The sequence below is a fragment of the Eumetopias jubatus genome, unplaced genomic scaffold, assembly GCF_037043125.1.
Source record: "Eumetopias jubatus isolate StellerSeaLion01/CBP00866 unplaced genomic scaffold, mEumJub1_p1.0 scaffold_3, whole genome shotgun sequence".
NCBI classification, from domain to species: Eukaryota; Metazoa; Chordata; class Mammalia; order Carnivora; family Otariidae; genus Eumetopias; species Eumetopias jubatus.
In genome coordinates, this window is record NW_028274809.1 from 118,503,664 (window position 1) to 118,515,818 (window position 12,155).

Genomic DNA, 12,155 nt, shown 5'->3' on the forward strand with positions numbered 1-12,155 from the left:
CCCAAACTGAACTACTTGAGGGCAGGAATTACCCGGGGTCATAGACCTGACATACAAAGGCATTTAGTACATGGACGTTGAATGGCTGCGTGAAAAGAGAAATATGTCCATGTGATTGTTAAGAAATTTCAGAAAAAGACCTTCCACCAATGTTTCTCAAGGATTTGAATCATGCCATGAAAGATGAGATTGGATTTGAGCAGGTGGAAACTGGAGAGAGGGAGGGGGCTCTGAGAGGAGAGAGCATGATAAGAAAGCCTGTACAGGGCGGCCCTCCTGGCCTCCTGCCTCTTGCCAGGTGTGTGTGGCCTTGAGCAAGTTACTTAGCCCCTGTGTGTGCTGGTTTCCTTGTCTATGAGATGAGAATAATGTTGGATCTATTTCACAGCGTTCTGGGGATCGAACGAGCTAACATTTGTTAAGGCTTAGAACAAAGCTTGGCATATAGTAAGGCTTTATGTAAATATCAGCTATTATTAATACTATTTTCATTATAAGTACAAATAAGAAATGTAGTGGGAATTCAGAGACAGAAGAACAAAAAGTGATCTGGAACAGACCTGGCTGCTGCTGGTGCTTTTTTTTTTTTTTTGGCAACCCAACCTTCCAGATTTTTCTGACCATGCCACTTTCAAACAGGGTATTCCACTGTTGCCAGTCTATTCCAAGATTTTGTTGAGAACAAGAGGGTCATTGTGCCCTCATAAAGAAGTTACTGGATCTTTTTATTTAAGTTTCTAAAATAATCTGTATTTCGACACCAGGCAAAATTCCCCTCAATTTCATCCTTAATTAAAAAAAAAAGGCAGAGAACAGATAAATTATATAAGCAGTAAACACATATATACACATACACATACACGTTAGGGTAATAAGGGAAGCCAAATCATATTTCTCTAAAGATCATGGTTACATGAGATATATACACTGGCTAAATTATTTTTTTAATACTTTATTTACTTATTTATTTATTTGAGAGAGAGAGAGAGAGAGAGAGAGAGAGAACAGAAGTGTGGGAAGGGGCAGAGAGAGAGAGAGACGCAGAATCCCGGCTAAGTAGGAGAGCTGGACATGGGGCTCGATCCCAGGACCCTGCGATCATGACCTGAGCTGAAGGCAGACGCTTAACTGACTGAACCACCCAGACGCCCCTAACTGGCTAAATTAAATTGTTGCAAATCCCGTTTGCTATTTTTTTTCTTTAAAAGTCCTGGTTGAGATAAGCCCCATTTGCATGTAGATGATCACAAAAATTACAAGAGAAAAATATACTAATGTGGATAGATGTAAATATAAAAGACTATGATAGCAGACATACAGTAGACAATAGAACACCTACATTTTCCGTAATACCTTCCGTTAAACCCTTGTTAGCCAGCTCCTTTGTTTTTTAGTCACTTGTATGTCAATGTCTTGCCCCCTTTTTTTCCTTTGAAAAATAAACGAAAGTGAGGGCGGAGCAAGATGGCGGAGGAGTAGAAGACCTGGATTTCGTCTGGTCCCAGGAACTCAGCTGGATAGGGATCAAACAATTCTGAACACCTACGATCTCAACAGGAGATGGAAGAAAAGAATAGCAACAACTCTCTGAACAGAAAAGCGACCACTTTCTGGAAAGTAGGACTTGCGGAGAAGTGAATCCGAGGCGATATTCGGGAGGGTAGACGGCGGGGAGGGGGCCTCCGTCGGCCGCTTCTGGCAAGTGATAGAGCCCCGGAGCACAAAATCGGAACTTTTAGAAGCCGGCTCCGCTGAGGGATGTCGCTCCAGGGGCTAAGCAGATGGTGAGACCCTCGCTGGGACAGTGTGGTCTCAGGACCCTTGGGGTCACAGAAAGACCGGGGGTGCCTGAGTGCGGCAGAGCTCCCAGGTATCAGAGCTGGGAAGCCGGCTGCAGAGACGGAGCAGAGGCGCAGGCTCTCAGTTCGGGGTTGCCATAAACTGTGATCGGTGACACAGTCGGGCCACTGCTCCTCCAGCAGGGACCCAACAAGCGGCAGATCCGGGGAGACTCCCCTTCCCCCAGCCCCGGGAGGAGCAGCGCGGGAGCGCACCGCAGGGATCTGCTGGGTTTGGAGACTCCACACGGGGTCGGGTGCCAGAGATAGAAACGCTCGGTCACAGGCCAGGTGAGCATGGAGTGCGGCCAGAGACCGGGGAGACGGGAGTGACTGACTGCTTTTCTCTGGGGGCTCACTGAAGAGTGGGGCCCCGAGTTCTCGGCTCCTCCGGGGTGGAGATTGGGAGGCCGCCACTTTCACTCTCATCCTCCAAAGCTGTAGCAAAGCTTGTAGGGAACAAAAGCTCCCGAGAGCAAACCGGAGCAGAGTACTTAGCCCGGACTGGCAAGGGCCGGGCAATTCTGTCTCCGGCAAAAACATTTGGGAACCACAGCAACAGGCCCCTCCCCCCAAGATGAGCAAGAACAGCCAACCAAGACCAAGTTTACCGATCAGTGAGAACGGCAGCACTCCAGCGTTAGGGGAATACTGCACATAGAATTCATGGCTTTTTTACCATGATTCTTTAGTCTTTCAAAGTTAATTTTTTTAACTGTCCTTTTTTTTTAATTTTTCTTTTTCCCTTTTTCATCCAACATCTTATCAATCCCTTTTTTAAAAAAAATTTTTATTTTTCGTTTTTAGAATCATATTCTATCCCTTCATAGTAGTTACCCTTATTTTTGGCATATGTATATAAGTTGTTCTCTCTTTAAAATTTTGAGATACAGTTTCTTCTAATAGATGAAAATATACCCTAAATCTCTACTGTATGGCTTTGTTCTAGTCTCCTGCCTGATCACATTCTCTCCCCTTTTTCTTTCTTTCTTTTTTTTTAAATCCTCTTCTTTCTTTTTTCAAACAACTTCTTATCAATTCCTTTTTTAAAATTTTTTATCATTTTCATCTTTATAGTCATATTCCATCCCTTCATCATATCAACCCTTATTTTGTACATATATAAGTCTTTCTTTCTTTAAAACTTTGGGAGGCACTTTCTTCTAACAGACCAAAATACACCCAAAATCTAGTGTGTGGCACTGATCTATGCACCAGCCTGATCATATTTGATCATATTCTAGTTTTTTTGTTTTGTTCTGTTTTTGTTTGTTTCTTTTTCTTTTTTTTTTCCCTTTCTTTTTTCTTTCTTTCCCTTTCTCTTCCCCTAGTTTCAGGTCTTTTCTGATTTGTTTAGAGTATATTTTCTGGGGACGTTTTTACCCTGTTAGCATTTTGTTCTCTCATTCATCTATTCTCCTCTGGACAAAATGACAAGACGGAAAAAATCACCTCAGCAAAAAGAACAAGAGGTAGTACCGTCTGCCAGGGACCTACTCAATACGGACATTAGTACGATGTTGGACCTAGAGTTCAGAATCATGACTTTAAAGATACTAGCTGGGCTTGAAAAAAGCATGGAAGTTATTATAGAACCCTTTCTGGAAAAATAAAAGAACTAAAATCTAACCAAGTCAAAATCAGAAAGGGTATTAATGAGGTGCAATCAAAAATGGGGGCACTAACTGCTAGGATAAAGGAGGAAGAAGAGAGAATCAGCGATATAGAAGACCAAATGATGGAAAATAAAGAAGCTGAGGAAAAGAGAGATAAACTACTGGATCACGAGGGCAGAATTCGAGATATAAGCGATACCATAAGATGAAACAACATTAGAATAATTGGGACCCCAGAAGAAGAGGAAAGAGAGAGAGGGGCAGAAGGTATACTGGAGCAAATTATAACAGAGAACTTCTCTAATGTGGGGAAGGAAACAGGCATCAAAATCCAAGAGGCACAGAGAACCCCTCTCAAAATCAATAAAAATAGGTCAACACCCCGACATCTAATAGTAAAACTTACGAGTCTCAGAGACAAAGAGAAAATCCTGAAAGCAGCTCGGGAGAAGAGATATGTAACCTATAATGGTAGAAACATTAGATTGGCAACAGACCTATCCACAGAGACCTGGCAGGCCAGAAGGGATTGGCATGATATCTTCAGAGCACTACATGAGAAAAATATGCAGCCAAGAATACTATATCCAGCTAGATTGTCATTGAAAATAGAAGGAGAGATAAAAATCTTCCAGGACAAACAAAAACTAAAGGAATTTGCAAACACAAAACCAGCTGTACAAGAAATATTGAAAGGGATCCTCTAAGCAAAGAGAGAGCCTAAAAGCAGCATAGACCAGAAAAGAACACAGACAATATACAGTAACAGTCACGTACAGGCAATACAATGGCACTAAATTCATATCTTTCAATAGTTATCCTGAATGTAAATGGGCTAAATGCCCCAATCAAAAGACACAGGCTATCAGATTGGATTAAACAACAAGACCCATCGATATGCTATCTGCAAGAGACTCATTTTAGACCCAAAGACACCCCCACATTGAAAGTGAGGGGGTGGAAAACCATTTACCATGCTAATGGACACCAAAAGAAAGCTGGGGTGGCAATCCTTATATCAGACAAATTAGATTTTAAACCAAACTGTAATTAAGAGATGAAGAAGGACACTATATCCTACTTAAGGGGTCTATCCAACAAGAAGATCTAACAATTGTAAATATCTATGCCCCTAACATGGGAGCAGCCAATTATATAAGGCAATTAATAACAAAAGCAAAGAAACACATTGACAACAATACAATAATAGTGGGGGACTTTAACACCCCCCTGACTGAAATGGACAGATCATCTAAGCAAAAGATCAACAAGGAAATAAAGGCTTTAAATGACACACTGGACCAAATGGACTTCACAGACATATTCAGAACATTCCATTCCAAAGCAACAGAATACACATTCTTCTCTAGTATCCATGGAACATTCTCCAGAATAGATCACATCTTAGGTCACAAATCAGGTCTCAACTGGTACCAAAAGATTGGGATTATTCCCTGCATATTTTCAGACCACAATGCTTTGAAACTAGAACTCAGTCACAAGAGGAAAGTCGGAAAGAACTCAAATACATGGAGGCTAAAGGGCATCCTACTAAAGAATGAATGGGTCAACCAGGAAATTAAAGAAGAATTAAAAAAATTCATGGAAAGCAATGAAAATGAAAGCACAACTGTTCAAAATCTTTGGGATGCAGCAAAGGCAGTCCTAAGAGGAAAGTATATAGCAATACAAGCCTTTCTCAAGAAACAAGAAAGGTCTCAAATACACAACCTAACCCTACACCTAAAGGAGCTAGAGAAAAAACAGCAAATAAAGCCTAAACCCAGCAGGAGAGAGAAATAATGAAGATCAGAGCAGAAATCAATGAACTAGAAACCAAAAGAACAGTAGAACAGATCGACGAAACTAGGAGCTGGAGCTGGTTCTTTGAAAGAATTAACAAGATTGATAAACCCCTGGCCAGACTTATCAAAAAGAAAAGAGAAATGACCCAAATCAACAAAATCATGAATAAAAGAGGAGAGATCACACCCAACACCAAAGAAATACAAACAATTGTAAGAACATATTATGAGCAACTCTATGCCGGCAAATTAGATAACCTGGAAGAAATGGATTCATTCCTAGAGATGTATCAACTACTAACACTGAACCAGGAAGAAATAGAAAACCTGAACAGACCTATAACCACGAAGGAAATTGAAGCTGTCATCAAAAATCTCCCAACGAACAAAAGCCCAGGGCCAGATGGCTTCCCAGGGGAATTCTACCAAACATTTAAAGAAGGATTAATACCTATCCTCCTGAAACTGTTCCAAAAAATAGAAATGGAAGGAAAACTTCCAAACTCGTTTTATGAGGCCACCATTACCTTGATCCCCAAACCAGACAAAGATCCCATCAAAAAGGAGAATTACAGACCAATATCCTTGATGAACATGGATGCAAAAATTCTCACCAAAATACTAGCCAATAGAACCCAACAGTACATTAAAAGGATTATTCACCACGACCAAGTGGGATTTATCCCTGGGCTGCAAGGTTGGTTCAACATCCGCAAATCAATCAACGTGATACTTTACATTAACAAAAGAAAGAAGAATCATATGATCATCTCAATAGATGCAGAAAAGGCATTTGACAAAGTACAGCATCCTTTCTTGATCAAAACTCTTCAGAGTATAGAGATAGAGGGTACCTACCTCAATATCATAAAAGCCATCTATGAAAAACCTACAGCGAATATCATTCTCAATGGGGGAAAACTGAGAGCTTTCCCCCTGAGGTCAGGAATGCAGCAGGGATGTGCACTATCACCACTGCTATTCAACATAGCATTAGAAGTCCTAGCCACAGCAATCAGACAACAAAAAGAAATCAAAGGCATCCAAATCGGCAAAGAAGAAGTCAAACTCTCACTGTTTGCAGATGATATGATACTTTATGTGGAAAACCCAAAAGACTCCACCCCAAAACTGCTAGAACTCACACAGGAATTCAGTAGAGTGGCAGGATATAAAATCAGTGCACAGAAATCAGTGGCATTCCTATACACCAACAACAAGACAGAAGAGAGAGATTAAGGAGTCGATCCCATTTACAATTGCACCCAAAACCATAAGATACCTAGGAATAAATCTAACCAAAGAGGCAAAGAATCTGTACTCAGAAATCTGTGAAATAGTCATGAAAGAAATTGAGGAAGACACAAAGAAATGGAAAAACGTTCCATGCTCATGGATTGGAAGAACAAATATTGTGAAGATGTCAATGCTACCTAGAGCAATCTACACATTCAATGCAATCCCCATCAAAATACCATCCACTTTTTCAAAGAAATGGAACAAATAATCCTAAAATTTGTATGGAACCAGAAAAGACCCTGAGGAGCCAGAGGAATGTTGAAAAAGAAAAGCAAAGCTGGCAGCATCACAATTCTGGACTTCCAGCTCTATTACAAAGCTGTCATCATCAAGACAGTATGGTACTGGCACAAAAACAGACACATAGATCAATAGAACAGAATAGAGAGCCCAGAAATGGACCCTCAACTCTGTGGTCAACTAATCTTTGACAAAGCAGGAAAGAATGTCCAGTGGAAAAAAGACAGTCTCTTCAACAAATGGTGTTGGGAAAATTGGACAGCCACATGCAGAAGAATGAAACTGGACCATTTCCTTACACCACACACAAAAATAGACTCCAAATGGTTGAAAGACCTAGATGTGAGACAGGAGTCCATCAAAATCCGAAAGGAGAACATGGGCAGCAACCTCTTCAACCTCAGCCGCAGCAACTTCTTCCTAGAAACATTGCCAAAGGCAAGGGAAGCAAGGGTAAAAATGAGCTATTGGGATTTCATCAAGATAAAAAGCTTTCGCACAGCAAAAGTAACAGTCAACAAAACCAAAAGACAACCGACAGAATGGGAGAAGATATTTGCAAATGATATAACAGATAGATGGCTAGTATCCAAAATCTATAAAGAACTTATCAAACTCAACACCCAAAGAACAAATCATCCAATCAAGAAATGGGCAGAAGACATGAATGGACATTTTTCCAAAGAAGACATCCAAATGGCCAACAGACACATGAAAAAGTGCTCAACATCGCTTGGCATCAGGGAAATCCAAATCAAAACCTCCATGAGATACCACCTCACACCAGTCAGAATGGCTAAAATTAACAAGTCAGGAAACGACAGATGTTGGCGGGGATGTGGAGAAAGGGGAACCCTCCTACGCTGTTGGTGAGAATGCAAGCTGGTGCAACCACTCTGGAAAACAGTATGGAGGTTCCTCAAAAAGTCGAAAATAGAGCTACCATACGATCCAGAAATTGCACTACTGGGTATTTACCCCAAAGATACAAACGTAGGGATCCGAAGGGGTACATGCACCCCAATGTTTATAGCATCAATGTCCACAATAGCCAAACTGTGGAAAGAGCCAAGATGTCCATCGACAGATGAATGGATAAAGAAGAGGTGGTATATATACACAATGGAATATTATGCAGCCATCAAAAGGAATGAGATCTTGCCAATTGCAACGACGTGGATGGAACTGGAGGGTGTTATGCTGAGTGAAATAAGTCAATCAGAGAAATTCATGTATCATATGACCTCACTGATATGAGGAATTCTTAATCTCGGGAAACAAACTGAGGGTTGCTGGAGTGAGGGAGGGGTGGGAGGGATGGGGTGGCCGGGTGATGGACATTGGGGAGGGTATGTGCCATGGTGAGCGCTGTGAATTGTGCAAGACTGTTCAATCACAGATCTGTACCTCTGAAACAAATAATGCAATATATGTTTAAAAAAAAAGAAGATTGCAGGAGGGGAAGAATGAAGGGGGGTAAATTGGAGGGGGAGATGAACCATGAGAGACAATCGACTCTGGAAAACAAACTGAGGGTTCTAGAGGGGAGGGGGTTGGGGGGATCGGTTAGCCTGGTGATGGGTATTAAAGAGGGCATGTTCTGCGAGGAGCACTGGGTGCTATGCACAGACAGTGAATCATGGAACACTACATCACAAACTAATGATATAATATAGTGATTAACATAACAATAAAAATTTAAAGAAAAAAAGTGAGTTTATTTCAAATGATGGGACCATCAAATAAACAGGTTCTATTTACACTGAAAAAAAGAAAAAGAAAAAGAAACGAAATTTACGTAGAAGTAGTTTTGGTTGCACTCCAGAGACCCATAACAATGATGAACCCGGAGGCCAGCAAAATGAGAGGGAGAGCCAAAGCTGTGGGCTAATCCAAAGCAGGAAGCTAAGTCAGGCTCAGTTTTGGACCTGACCAGTCTAAGGCTGAGCACTGAAACTGGGTTCTATAATCTTGTTTTCCAAATCAGATAAGATATCCCAGAGCCCGGGCACCTGCCCCAAAGGCCCAGGTTCCCCTCCCACTGTCAAGGGACCTGGCAGGGGCCGTTAGCCTCTACTCATCGCAGACCGAGATTCTCCTGGTCCCCCGCTTGCCTAGTGGTTGTGAAGCCACAGTAAGAGCAGGCACTTAGATCAGCAGAAGTCCAGCAAGTTTGAGACTTGAGGCCATTCCTTTGGTCTCTGTGTCTTTTTCTAAAACAGGTACCTATAGTAAGTATCGTAAGGATGTCTTCTACTCAAATGAGGAAATAAACTGGAAAGGAGAGAAAAGTGAGATGGAGGACGGCGGTCCAAGGAGAAGAGGAGCAAAGGGAGGGCTGATGCAGGAGGACCACTGATCCCTGGGTGTGGAGGGCAGTCAGCCCCACCTGGAGCACCAGCAAGCCTCAAAGATGGAGCCTAGGGCACTCGGCATGGTGCCTGCCTCTGTGCCAACTTTTAATGAGTGAACTACCGGGGGATGAGCTCCTGCAAAACAAGGGACTGAAGCAAGACAGAGGGAGACAAGAGATCCAGGGAGTGGGGAATGCATGGAGGAGAAGGGCAGAAAAGCTGGAGCCAGCTGTAGCACACTGGACAGCTGTCACCCCTGCAGGAGGAGAGAGACCCTAAGGAGGGTCACGGCCAAGGAACCCTGGAATTCCTTAGCCCTGGGAGATGCTAGTGGAGAATATGAGGAAATCAATAATTGATTGATAAGCCAGGGAATTATTGACTTCCAGAAAACAAAAAGGAAGGAAAGAAATCATCATAGTACACTAAATATTTAACTCTGATTAGTAGTTGCATGAGCAGAAAAATGTGGATAGTAAACAGATTTAATTTAAAATTATAACTATTTTGAGGAACACTGGGCTGGCTCAGTCGGTAGAGTATGCAACTCTTGATCTCTGGGTTGTTAAGTTCGAACCCCACATTGGGTGTAGAGATTACTTGAAAATAAAATTTAAAAAGTAAAAAATAAAAAAACTGTAACTATTTTGAACAAAAGGAGAAGAAAAGGCAGAGAACATGTTGGTGGATCAGAAGTACAGAAAGTCAATAAATCATGTTGACATTGACTCAAAAAACTAATATACATACCTTGTTTAGAACTCTGGGCATGTTTAAGTGTCAGAACAAACATCTCAAAGAGTTAAAACTGTTGCCTCTGAAAAGGGCAGATGACAGCAATGGGGAAAAGCAAAAGCAGAGAATGGCTTTATTTTGTTTTGAGCTTCCACATTTGAATTTCTAAGCTATGTGCATACATTACTTTGATAAAAATAAAAACTAATTTAAAATCCCCACTTTACCAGATTGTTACATGACGATATTTATAAAGTGCTTAGCACGGGGACTGGTGCAGAAGGACAGCAGTCATGGTGACGACAATTGTCATTACTGTTGCTGGTATCAGCTCAGGAGGTGCTCCAAATAAATATGCAACTGGTTACTTACTATGTGCCCTGCACTACTCTGAGCTCTGTACTGGTATGGGAAAGACATTTGCAGAGTACTCTTCATGCTGTTACAAAATGTTCACGTTTGAATGCTAATGTTTTTTACTGAGGTAATGTTTGCAAAATTGAGAGTTTGTAATTCTATTCCGTGGTAAATTTGGGGTGGGCTTTAGGTCATACTTAGGGATTTAGGTCACTCTTGAATAGGGAATTTTACCATTGGATCTTTGTTGTTAATGAATGAACTTTAGTTTTGTGACCTTCCTAGAGTGGTAAGCAAAATTTTTGAGAATGGGTGTCAGTGTATTTTATCCAGAGAGCCTATACTTTTCATAAGATTTTAATGAGGTCATAAGATCTAAAAGAGCCCATAAAAATGTCTCTAGACAATATAATATACGATATGACTTTTAACAAGTTTTGAGTGTTGCAATACAAAATTTTTTTAAATCCAAACTTTACGGTGTAAGAAGATTTCATTTCAAGAGAGGCTAAAAACTAATTTCATTTGAGACTTAATATATGTGCTATAATTCCATGACTCCAGTTTTTCTTGGGTCACATCAGCCAAGAGAAGTTAAAAAGGAAAGGTTTTCTTGAAAACATCGTAAGTGACAAATGGGAGAGCATCGGTCATCTACAGGACAGGATCATTGGCTACCTGTAAAGAAAAAAAATGTATAAAAAGTAGTATGTTGGGGCACTTGGGTGGCTCAGTCGGTTAAGCATCCAACTCTTGATTTCGGCTCAGGTCATGATCTCAGGGTGGTGAGATCGAGCCCCAAGTCGGGCTGCGCTGGGCGTGGAGCCTGCTTAAGATTCTTTCTCCCTCTGTCCCTCCCTCCCACAAAAGAAGTAGTATATTTGTGGGGCACCTGGCTGGCTCAGTCAGTGGAGTGTGCAACTCTTGATCTCGGGGTTGTGAGTTTGAGCCCCACATTAGGTGTAGAGACTACCTAAAAATAAAATCTTAAAAAAAAAAAGTAATATGTTTGTGTGCCCATAAGCATGCACATGTAAAGGGGGGAGTAGAATGGGGAAAGAAATTAAGAAAGAGAGGAACTGAGAAGGAAAGAGTTAAAAATGTTTAAATCTCTTTAGACCTAATTCTCCTACCCCCTTTGTCTTTGAATTAATCTTCTACTCTTTCTTGGGCAGATAAATGTTCATTTACTTTTAAAAAATTCCTTTATCTGCCTTCAGATTCTCATATGATCTCTTCTATAAATGAGCATCAGCATCTTCACGCAAAGGTCCTCGATCTCTTTCATGCCCCAAACGTTGTGGCACAAAGGCTCAGGAGGGGTCACTCAACAAGCAGGTAATGAGCCACTAGTTTGTACAGGCTCCGCACAACCTGGGGCTGGCCACACACCCGACAGCAGAAATAGATGTGGTTTCTGCCTTCTTGGAGCTTACAGCTGTTGGAAAAGATAGACTCCTTAATTAGTCACACAAACAACTGTGAAATCACACTGGTGGGAAGTGCTGAAGGAGGGGACACGGTGCCTGTGGACTCTGGGCGGGTGGTTTGGGTGGAGCAGGGACTTGGGAAAGTCTTCCCTGGGTAAGTGATGCTGCAGCTGAGAAGCACAGGATGCTGGGGCTTTCCCTGCTAAAAGGGGAGAGGAAAAAATGCTCATGACAAAGCCTGCAGCTTCTGCCAAGTCTCGGAGGAAGTTGATGCCGTCACTGTATTACCTTGGGGAGATGGGTGTGAGAAGGCCAGACTGCAGAGCAAGAGACCAGAAGGAGTTTTATGGGTGACTAGATTCAGGGTGCCCTGTGTTCTCGGCACACCAGGCAGGACCACTCAGGAGAAGCCCTGGGGTTGGGGACAAAGAGGGAGAGAGCCAACTGTGGGCAGGTGCCTTTCCTGTGGTTTCCATGAAAA